The sequence below is a fragment of the Dysidea avara genome, chromosome 3, assembly GCF_963678975.1.
Source record: "Dysidea avara chromosome 3, odDysAvar1.4, whole genome shotgun sequence".
Taxonomy (NCBI): domain Eukaryota; kingdom Metazoa; phylum Porifera; class Demospongiae; order Dictyoceratida; family Dysideidae; genus Dysidea; species Dysidea avara.
In genome coordinates this window covers 18414203-18426238 of record NC_089274.1, presented here as the reverse complement: position 1 = coordinate 18426238, position 12036 = coordinate 18414203, and the positions used below count along the sequence as shown (strand labels likewise).

At 35.6% G+C, this 12036-nt stretch overlaps 1 long non-coding RNA gene across 4 annotated transcripts; it reads left to right on the top strand.

The window, feature by feature from the left end:
- Window positions 1-3588: 3588 nt before the first annotated feature.
- LOC136249887 (uncharacterized) lies at window positions 3589-10369 on the top strand. Of its 4 annotated transcripts, none has more exons than XR_010698377.1 (3): window positions 3589-4135; window positions 9321-9719; window positions 9917-10369. It is a non-coding gene; the product is annotated as an uncharacterized lncRNA (long non-coding RNA). The 4 variants fall into 4 exon arrangements; XR_010698375.1 differs by having other exon boundaries at window positions 9313-9719; XR_010698376.1 differs by lacking the exon at window positions 3589-4135 and adding an exon at window positions 6561-7095 and having other exon boundaries at window positions 9313-9719.
- Window positions 10370-12036: the final 1667 nt, after the last annotated feature.

Sequence of the window (12036 nt, the reverse complement as noted above, 5' to 3'; positions counted from 1 at the left end):
TGTATAGTTACATCTCATTCTTCACCAGTAATACCACAATCTGTGGTAAATAATATAGGAGAAATATTATATCAACAACAAATATATAGAGAATCATTTTTATCAGCCACTGGTGGAATTCAATCCAACTGGTCCATGTAAACATGTCGTCACTGTGAACTTTTAACTTTGATAATCCTTTAACACGTGCGAACTTCACTATATCTTTGTTCACTGCAACCCATACATGTGTATCCTAATTTTCTCCAATCAACTACATTCTCTACAACTTTTTGAGGGACGTGAGTTTTCACAGTCGCTTAGCTGTCTGAAATTTTGATTCATCCTTGAATCAATGATGATATATCAGGATTTTCTGTACATGCAATTCGTGGTATTATGTTTCCTATGTTTGTAAATGGGAATTGTCTGTATACTTTCCATGGTGACTGGATTGATTGCTATAGGAAAAACAAGTGATCTCTCATGAAAATCCTGATCCATGAAAACTGTAAACCTCAAAAATTTGTATGTATACAGTAATCATGACTAAATAACAGTAACACACTATAAGTTTACTATAAAAGTATGTCAGTAAGTAATTTACTAGTGTACTAGTAATTATACTAGCGTACTAGTAATTTACTGGTGTACTAGTAATTTTACTAGCATACTAGTAATTTACTGGTGTACTAGTAATTTACTGGTGTACTTGTATAGTTATCTATTATACAGTCCTTGACTACAATTCAAGTTGTTGACTAATGAGATTCCAGTTTTCAATGTGTTATGCTTGTCTATATATATATTATGTAGAGTTCAAGAAAGTCTGTGTCTCATCATAAGCTATCACACAAATTAAGATTTTATTGGAAAACTGCTAAACTGGTTTGGTTTATCTATAACTCATCATTTTCAATATTAATTTTATGTCAATTACAGTTGTTCAGAGTTCTTTCCTGTTCTCTCAGGTATCCCACAGGAGGTATTTGCAACCTGACGACTTACCAAACTGCCTTATGTATTATTTGCCATTTGGTTGTCCTAATGACACCATAAACACAGAAATTGCTTGAATATTACTGAAACAGAAGCAATCTTTTACAATTCATAACTTCTGACTTTGTTCAGTTTTTAAAGATTTGCTCAACTCATGTGGTTGTCTAGACATGGGGTTGGAGTAATAATGATAGCTACAAGACCTATCCCGTATGACCACTACAAGCTGACATAATGCAGTTATACCAGATCATTACAGCTACACAGAAACTTAGTCTCAGTCAGCTTAAATCTATAGATACATGCAGTCTTGTGCATTCACAATTTTATAACCTGAATTGAGGGTATCAAATGCATTTGAAAAAGGAGAGCACAAAAAAATTCTTTTACCATACAATGTTAGTCTCATTTGGTACATGACTCTTAGTTAAGATGCTACCTCTTGTGTATAACATTTAAAATACCATCATTATCGCTAAGTACAGCATTAATAAAATGTTACATAAAGTGTGTTTGAAAAGGTGGAGAAAGAAAAAAAATCCATGACTGGACCTGGGCAGTGCAGCCATCTGATTAACACTCTAAAAGATATATAGCTAAGTAATATAATTCCTGCATGATCAGTGCATGGAGATTGCATTGTTAATCACAAATAGGCCTGCATCAAATATATAGGCTCAAGTGTTATTCCAGCATAATGCTAGCATATTAGGTAATTATTTTAAACTATGGAGCCTAATAAAACAGTCACTTTGTAGTGAAATACTCTAATAGAGCATTCACCGGCTAAAATGTTCTTGCTAACCTAGGAGCATAATACAAGCATAATGAATACTGAAGAACATAATAGGTGAGTTTTTTTGGAAATTCCTGAAAGCACTTTGGGCAAAATTTTGAGCATATTTGACTCGGGCTTAATTGCAAATGTTCTTTAAACTTATCCCAAAATGTTTTCTTACCCTGCCTGTGCAATTCTTTACTCATTATGATAGTGGATTTAGCCCCTTAACCATATAAATTACACCTCTATACTGCAGTATGGGAAATATATAGCTAACAATCACATAATCAGTAACAGAGCTTCAAAATACTAGCTCAAATGCTTTCTAAACTAGCAATTGAAATAGTCTGGCAGGCTGTTCTATGGCTGGGAAAAGAGTAAATTTGATAACCCTTAAAATGGTATTAATTTTAATATCTCCTGTCATGGTCTCTAGTAATAGTTTTGAGTGGGGAATATTTCATGTGGTAAGGCATTATGGATCATTGAAGAATCTTGTAAAACATGATGAAACTATTTATTTTTCTTCTTTCATCTATATATATAGGCTGCACCAGTTAAGATCATTCAGGATACTACTACAAAGAAACCTCTATAATCCAACACTCATTGGGATAAGAAAATTGTGTCGGATTAGCAAGGATGTCGGATTATTGAGGTAGTATTATAGAGGTATTCTGGATTACAGAGGTGTCAGATTAGAGAGGTTTCAGTGTACCTGTACTGATGTGCTCAAACTGTTGATGCATATATATTCTATAGAATAGCTAGGTCTCACATACAAAATATAAGCTTGACTTCTTACCTGTTAAGTTACAGTGATATCATGTATATATATAAAGTACAAAAACGTAAATAATTTTTTACAAATTACCTCTATGGTACTTTGTATGTCATCAATCATAACTGAACTACTTATGATTGTCACTGAACCCTACAACTTTTGATCAATTAATGCAGATCACTTAAAAACATAATTTATACTATTATTTGCATTATTATTTATTGTGGTTGACTGTTCTATTAGAGTATTTGGATGTTTAGCAGTTTTACCCCGACCCTCTATATAGCCCTATTGTCGATTCATAGAATATATATATAAACTCTTCTCTTCTCACTCTTTCCATCTTTTCAGGAGCGGATCCAGACTTTTTAAAAGGGGGGTTCCACTCTGGAATTGAAACTTCAGCCTAGCTGTATATTAAAAGTCGCCAAAAGAAAAAAAAAGGTCATCACCTGTTGACAATAGCTGCCCCTCACAGATACCCTCACCAACTATATTTCCTTATTTATAACTCCACACATAGCCTGCTACACTGCTCCTCTTAAGAATACTGTGACTGCTCTATTAGAGTATCTCGGTCTTGACTACTCTATTAGAGTATCTCACCGGAGTAAGAGAGGCTCTTTCAAAAAGGGAATTTCATGGAACTATTTGAACCCCTCCTGAATCCGCCCCTGCTCCACGTATATGCTTTAGATACGATGCAATTGCACCTGCATTGTAGATTCTACTATCTTTTTTAGCCAGCATATATAGTGAAAATTTGGAGAGGCCCCCCTAAATCAGCCCTCGCTGTATGCATGCCAAATTGCCTTAGTGACTACAGCAAATTAAATAAGCGATTGAATCAAAACAAAGCCGAAAAGGTGTGGTGCTAGTGCGGTTGGAATATACTACATGATTTATTAATTGGCAGTGGTTACTGAACCGAAAATCGGTGTAATAACCGACAATCAATCGGCGCTATTGAACCGACAATCACGTGACACTTACGAAATAGACTTTCAATCGGCGCTATTGAACCGACAATCACGTGACACTTACGAAATAGACTTTTACAGGCTATGAGAAGGGCCAAGTAGTCCCAAACAGTAAATTAAACAGTAGGAATAGTCGACTTTATAAATCTAGTCTGCTTTAATTATCAATCACGTGAGCTATGCACTTTATAAAACTCAGTGAATTTAATTGTGGGATGCAACATGACTTGAGGTTCCTTCACTCGTGCGGCACTACTCTTCAGGTAATCCGTCTACAATGGTGGAACCACGTACGGATGGTAGCGAGTTACAAAAATTGGCAGTCAGTGTGAAAGTTGGGACTTTGCTAGTCAAGAAGTCTGACCATAGTTTAGTACATCAGAGACTCCAGGACTTTACTGCTATTTAGACAATACCAAGCTTAAGGAAGGCTAATGAACAGTGGAAATGCGTATTCCTGTGTTCATGGAGAACAATACTTGTTTAAGAGCCAGCCAACAGCTGGTAGCGGCTACTAACCCAACAAAACTGATCAGTGTGGTTGATTGCTTTGTGCTCTCGGATATGTACAGTGAGATCACTCGGTGGACTACATTACCAGTATTACTGGAGGTGAAAATTGTACTGTACAGGAATATGTATACTTGGATTGGCGTGCATGTTGTGTGTTTTGTATGTTTAGTTGAGGTATTTGACATTGAATTTCTGTGTCTGTATAGAGGTATGCTGAGTCACCTATACAAATGTATATGCATTTGATGATAGTTTATTTGTCATGAGTTTGTTCTACATACACGTGGGTAAGGATTGTTATAAGGGTGTTCAACATTTAATACTGGTAAGGACTACTAAGGATGGCACATTTTGCTGCACTAGTCTGGCAACACCTGACCATTCATGTGAACATATGAAAAGAACATAGCATACTGTAATGACAAAAGTTTTATGAATCAATTTGCTATCAATATTAACTCAATGACAAAATTTCATCCACCAACCCACTTCGGATGCTGATTCACTATACTTCAGTTGCTCCAAACTTTCATTGCTTATGGTACATGACTTGTAGTCAGTTAGAATAAACAATCCTTTAGTTCTTCAGTTGTCACTTGGTCAGTGCAAGCACATGCAAGCATTCATACTGAGAATAAGATAGATTTTTCAAAGACCATGCAAGGGTTATACTGAAAGGCTTCTTTCAATTAGTGCATAATGTTGCTAAAACACTAGTCGAGTATGCTAATGTTCCCAGACCCTTACGTTCACATAAGCATAAAGAGTCTACCACCAATAAATATTGCATCGTGTGGTGTAACCATTTCTATTGGCAGAGGTGATCTGTTACAGAAGTGGTCTTGTTTTGTGATACGGTGGCTGTGGATGCATACATGGTGTCTTGACATTAATATAGGGTGGGGATAAATGCTTGCATTTGTAGTTACTCTGTGTATTATCTGAATAATATTTGAAAAGCATACTACAAAAAAACTATAGAAGCTGTTTCTGCTTGGCATGTATTATTTTCAACCACTTGGTTTAGTAATCTCTGCTAGTACTCTATATAATCTAAGGTTCTCACAGTGAATATAAAAACCTAATATTTCCAATGATGGCATCACTCCACTCCTACTGTACAGTTGCAGCAGAGGTCGTGAGGGCAGGGATAATTTCCCATAAGTATGCAGGCTAACCCTGCATAAACCAAGAATCTCTGTTAGCTTACTACACTAATGTGCCAATTAACTTACAATCCATAAATGGATTTGGAAAAAAGTACACAAACTAGACATATTAAAAATTAAAATAAGAAATAGGGATCGCTGAAAAAAGCCACGAAACAAGAAGGGATCGCTGGGGTGGTAATGTAAACCACAAATCCCTATTTTGACTCTCTATAAATGCTCCATTTGAGTATAAAAGTCAAAATAGGGATTTGGGGTTTACATTACCACCCCAGCGATACCTTCTTGTTTCGTGGCTTTTTTCAGCGATCCCTATTTCTTATTTTAAATTTTTAATATGTCTAGTATTGAAGTATCATTGCTAACTTACTTATGTACGAATGGGAATGAAGACATTCACTAGTTGGTTGTGACACACTTAGTCTACTATACATCTATCTAGCTATTGCATGTATGTGTGAGTAAACTCCATAGTTTGGCCAGGTGCATTTAATTTGGTTTATCAGCCATTGTCCACTTTCACTAGATACACACTTAAAGCGATTACTGAGTGATGTGGTCGTGTCCATATTTGTGCATGGTCAGAATTTATGGCTTGTAGTGGAAATTAATTTGGCAATGATCATTAAATTGCTTTACAAACAATTTGTAACATATCTAGTGGAAAAACTTTTGATCCAGCTACAGACATGTTTCAGTACCAAGTTTTTTTGCTGCATTGTGATCATGCATGCATAATTATATTGATTCCGGTGATGTTTCAGGAAAGTGGATGAGTATCGTGAAAACACATTTTATGGTATACATACCAGTAAGAGTATTGTGATTATCAAGTCTGTCCATAACTCTCCAATGTCATGACAAAATTCTGTGTAATCTATGTATAGCATATTGCATAACAATTGCATACAAAACTATCTCAAACATTTTTACATGGTACGAAGTTATTAGAGTAAATTTTTCCCTAATTGTATGATACTTAGGGTAATTAGGCTAATTGTAATTAGGGTAATTAGGCTAATTTTTCCCTAATTGTATGATACTTAGGCTAACCCAAACATGCAGGAGTACTTTAAACTGGCATATTGAGTTCCAATTGCCAGGACTTAGACTGGGCTCTAGCCCTGAAAGGCCTACTAGCAACAGTGTGTCACAAAGTGGAACACCATAGGTATAGTCAGCAAAGTCTGGTTAGCATGCATGTGGTCATGGTTAAATGTTTGCAACTGTCAATGTCACTAGCTGATCAGAGAGTGTGCTAGAATATGTACACAGTAGCTAGTTACAGTGACATAAGCACAGTAGCACACAATCCTCCCATATAAGACTGTCAGGCTTCACACTCTGCAAGTTGTTTATGACATGGATACCATATGGGAGGGTTGTTGATGATATGTGGTTAGACCACAAAATATTTTTAAATGGTAGGGTTGTAATAAACACCCCACCCAACCTTTTTTGCGTGTGAAAAGCAGCCATGATATCAGCGTTACCATTTACCTTCCACCTATAATGGACAAACAAAGCACTCACTGTGATGGATAGGAAGAATAAACTGGATGCGCGCTTAAATGGCTTCTCGTAGCGAAGACGGGCAGCTTACTAGAGACCCTATTATGGCGACCTTGTATGGTAAAAGAGTGCTGCACAACTTCAATCTGCCATCTATTAAAGTTATAAAGACTATAGTCGAACCATAGATATTCGAACAATACGCATCCCTGAGCACACAAGATCCCGTAATTTTGTTCTTCTACGGCTTCTTCCATATACGAAACACCAGGCAATGGCGAAGAACTTAGAAATTTATCGAGGTGGAGGCCGGTTAGCGATCTGTGGAGTACGGGTTAATTAATGGATCATGCATGGATACGCGGAAGGACTCAGTGAGTAAGGCTGTGTAGTTTTTATCGCGAAAAAAATGGAAGCCTTGGGTTGTAGCTACACGAGTGAAACAAAATAATAATAATAACTAGATGAATTAAAAATTGGAAATTTTAAAATAGGAATAGGGATCGCTGAAAAAAGCCACAAAACAAGGGATCGCTGGGGTGGTAATGTAAACCATAAATCCCTATTTTGACTCTGTCATAAATCTTTAGTTACAGGCTCTGTCATTTTGAAGTGGGTAGGGATTTGTGGTTTACATTACCACCCCAGCGAGCCCTTCTTGTTTTGTGGCTTTTTTCAGCGATCCCTATTCCTATTTTAATTTTTAATTCATCTAGTTTGTGTACTTTTTAATTAATCCAGTAATGGATTATGCGATTTCTTTTATTGATAATAAAGACTGTTGTGAATAGTGTAATTTTGCATTCTGCATAGTAATGTTCTATACCATATGCGTATTTTGTACCATACGCGTATGGTACATACCATATGCGTATACGCGTACGGTACAACCATACGCGTATGGTACGGAAAATCGTACCATCTGAGTATAGCTAACCTGGTATGCGTACAATATCAAGCAGAAGGTTTTTGCACTGCCGTACCTATTGACTACGTCTGATGGCACTCTGCTTTCATTTCTGTTCGGGGAAGAGGGAGGGGGGAGGAGCTAGTCTTTCTGTTCAGTGAAGATCGAGATACTCTAATAGAGCAATCATATATTTTATTATTATATAATTGCAAGACCTAGCTCGCACAGCGAGTATAAATGCAATATACAAATCAAAATATGTAGCTACAGCTAACTAATTACAATTTTACAGTTCATTTATAAGGTTGTTAAACACGGTGATAGATGAAGCTTCAAAAGTCTCTGGTTGCAAGTTGTTCCATATAGCAGTGGAAGGAAAAAAGCTGAATTTATATGTGTCAATTCTAGTGAATGGCAGGGTAAGTTGATCTGATTATAGCTATTCTATTCTCTAGAGCTAAGATCAATAATAGCTTTACTGCGATTAAGGTATAATTTACTTTACTGCATGATGCAAACCTTTTTAAAGTAAAGCATTCCTTAAAATAAAAGAATAACATGATATCTCGCATGACTATATATAAGTGATGAAACTGACATCTTGATTTAGGACAATATATGATAAAAACAATCATGAATTCATCACACTGTTGGCAGATCCAATCTTGAATTGTGTTAAGTCCTGCTGATCTGGTAGGATCTGATGAAATTCTACATTGTCAAAACTAATAAAGGTCAATCATCTGGGTTGGAAGCTTTACGAAAAACATGATAACACCTAGCTGCAATGGATCATGAATGGATCATGAATCCTCTTATTGGATTCATGATCCATTGTTGATAAAATGAAAATTCAAAAACTAGGCCATTATTACAAATGCTAATCCTCCTTCATATATCTATAATAGAGTTAATGATGTTATGTAATGCTGTGACATGATGTAATATAATGTAATTTATGCATACCTGTAACATTAATATTGTGTACTGTAGTTGTAAGAGTTAGTTGTTATTGTGTACTTTCAGTTATTGATTAATAATATTATATACAGTAGTCTGTTTTACCTATAAATGGTCTGCCTACACTTCCCTATTAGAACAATACCCACACATAATATTTATGTGTTTACAAATACTCCTGAAGATAGTCAAAGATTATAGTACAATAATTAAAAGCTATATAGAGCGATATTACCCAAAACTCTACTAGGGGTTTCTCTATACTTGTATATATGAACTTTGTAAAAATGTGTTTGGGTTTAAAGGTGCCCAATTATCCCTTCAACATAAAACAAGAGCAGTATGCTCCTTGTCTTACTCAGAAACTGAAATTGAAATTTGATCTTCTAAAGCATTATTTAGGGCAAAAGACATTGATTTCTTTTAGGCTGTAGAATTGTGCCAGCATATTGATATTCACGATTTTTCAATGAATATAACTGGAATGCATAGTGATATAAACGCTAAGCCAGTAGAGGTACCATTGTAGCTAAATATAAACATAAGATTTTGATATAATTATCCATATACTACATTCTGATTGGTTACAACATAGCAACCATATTAAATAATTTGCATCCATTGGCAAATGGAGCCAATTTTTTCAGGCATATATATATTATTTTATTAAATATTTTATTCTATTATTGCTACATATAATCTATTGTTTACCTTTAATTTGTTAGTACACTAGCTTCCACTTAAAAATGGATATTTATGCCTGGTGGCACTAAAGGTGTGTCTCACAGTTGAGCAGACAATTTTAATCAGATGAGCTCGAGAAGTACAATGTATAATGATTGCTCAAACAGAGGAAGACCTGGAGAATGCTGATACAATAACATTGAGGGAGGTAGCAAAGAGATATAACTGTAGAGAAAGTAATGTTTTTAGTTTGCAAATCTGCATGGCTGTAGCTTATAGCAATATTAGACATGCTATACTATAAGACTGATGTGCATAGTAATTAATTGTGCAATAAATTTTTTTAAACTGTAGTTCTGTTCGCTGAATCTTTGCTATTGAATGAGGCATGTGCATGCATTGCCTGCTGAGATGAAGTAGGAAAACATAACATGACAGAGATTTTATGGTGAGTTTATGAGTTCTAATGTATAGTTCAGTAATGAATGTATATTAAGTAGCATTGTTTTATTATTGTTAAGTGCGTTGTATATAGCTACTCGCTACTTACTGTCATGCTTGTGGATGGGAAGACAATGTGTTTAGCTACTCTTATCTGAATGTACTCTTTAAAGTTAACAACATCCACATTAATTTGTGCTGTAGGTCCAGTGTGATGAATATACTATTTACAGTATGTATAAACAAGAAAAGTAAGTAAACAAGAAATTGGATCCTCAAAAGAAGAAGAGTGTACATATAGTATATAAAAATGCAAATACAGTGTCGAGAGGAGCCATGTTGCACAACTGATGACACTTACGAAGTTCATTTTTCCAGTTATTAGCTTTGCACAAGCAGTATAATTATGTATAATTCAGTTAGAACTTACTAGCTACCTACCATGCATGTTGTAATTGCTCTCCTTGCTTATTTACCCAATTCTGTTGTAAATTGTCAGTTATCCACACTTATAATTGAGTATATTATATAAGACCATCTGCATGCTTCTGATAGCTAATGTATAAAGTAGTATACATGCACAGTACCATTTATGTAAAGTTCTGCAGACAGAGTGAGATCATGTACATAAGATTTAGGTACATTAATATAGGACTATAGTGGGTATTGCATGGGCATGGCAAGCTAGGATAAAATGCATGTGTGTGCTGATGAATAAATTTATGGTTACAGCTCAGTAGTAAGCAGATTATTGTGTTGTGTTCTAAGTTTGCTCAGCTAGCCCATTGTAGCCTAGGTGATGGCAAAGCTAGAAGATACTGAGAAAAAGCATAATACGCATATGGTACGTACCATACGCGTATGGTACAGAAAATCGTACCGTACGGTACATAATACCGTACGCCATAATACCATAGCGTACGGTACAAAATACGCATATGGTATAGAACAGTAACACCGTCAAGATTTCAGTACACACATGAAACTGATCAAATTGCAATGTGCATACAGACTCAGAGTCTCCTAATATGAGCTACAATTTACATTACTGGTGCCTTTAATAGCTGTCAAATTCAGTGCAAGGATTGTAGTTATACACTTGACTGCATTATTAGAGTATTTAAGTGACTGCTCTATTAGAGTATTTAATCTAGATAACCCTGCACCCACGTACAATAATCACGGAGCGAAAAAAACCACCTTGCAACAAAGTCATCAGCCCAGATTAAGCTTCCTGGCCTATACTGAGTTTAATAAAGACAGATTCTATTAGCCACAAGTAGCGCACACCAAAAACTTAACTCTGATCGCGATCTTGTATGGCTTCTCGAGCGTAATGGCGTAGAGGGTTGTTTTGAGTTGAAGGATGCTTTTCAAGGTGGTTTTTAGGTGTGCGTTCTATTAGGATTTTTGTAAAAAAACATGGGCGATCCCTATTATGAACCCACTATCGTGGTTCATGATGAACAAACTGGCAAATTTCAGTGTTGTCTGAAATACACATACTGTTTCCTTTTCACTTGATACCCTATACTCATTGCAAAGAAACACCAGAGGGTTGTTTTGAGCTGAAGGATGCTTTTCAAGGTGGTTTTTAGGTGTGCGTTCTATTAGGATTTTTGCAAAAAACATGGGTGATCCCTATTATGAACCCACTATTGTGGTTCATGATATTATGAATAATAATATGAACAATTCGCGTAAAATTTGCAATTTTTGAATGTTTCTAAATTTCATCTAGACCATTTTTACTGCTACATCACCATTTGTTTGAGTTCAATGTTTGATAATAAGCCATCTGAGTGTTGTTTTGTGCTCGAGTCTGCTTTCTAAGGCTGGTTTTAGGTGACTGCTCTATTAGGATTTTCAAAAATTTGCTCATTAGGATTTTCAAAAATTCCACTGCGATCCCTATTATGAACCCACTATTGTGGTTCATGATAAAGAGACAATTGACCAAGTTTTCATTGTTAAAGGCTTGCACCACAATAACATTAACAAAATTAATGCCAGCATGCAATTTCACTAGCACTGAGTGACTAGTACACCAAAGCAGTAGCTGTGGTTATAGAAATGATGATTATGAAAGCCTTACTCCATCTACATGTTCCAAACAGAGGCTAGGATATTTAGCAATGTATAGTAATATGATGCACACACTGATATGCATACACATATGTAGTGTTGGCATATCTGAGTTGGTCAAGAGCCGCTTGACCTGTATAATTACTCAAATACAAAGCATTTAATAAAGAACCTGAGATGTTAGAGACCGGTATGGGTGAACTCATAACCTTATATCACCATGAACTTTAGAAAAATTT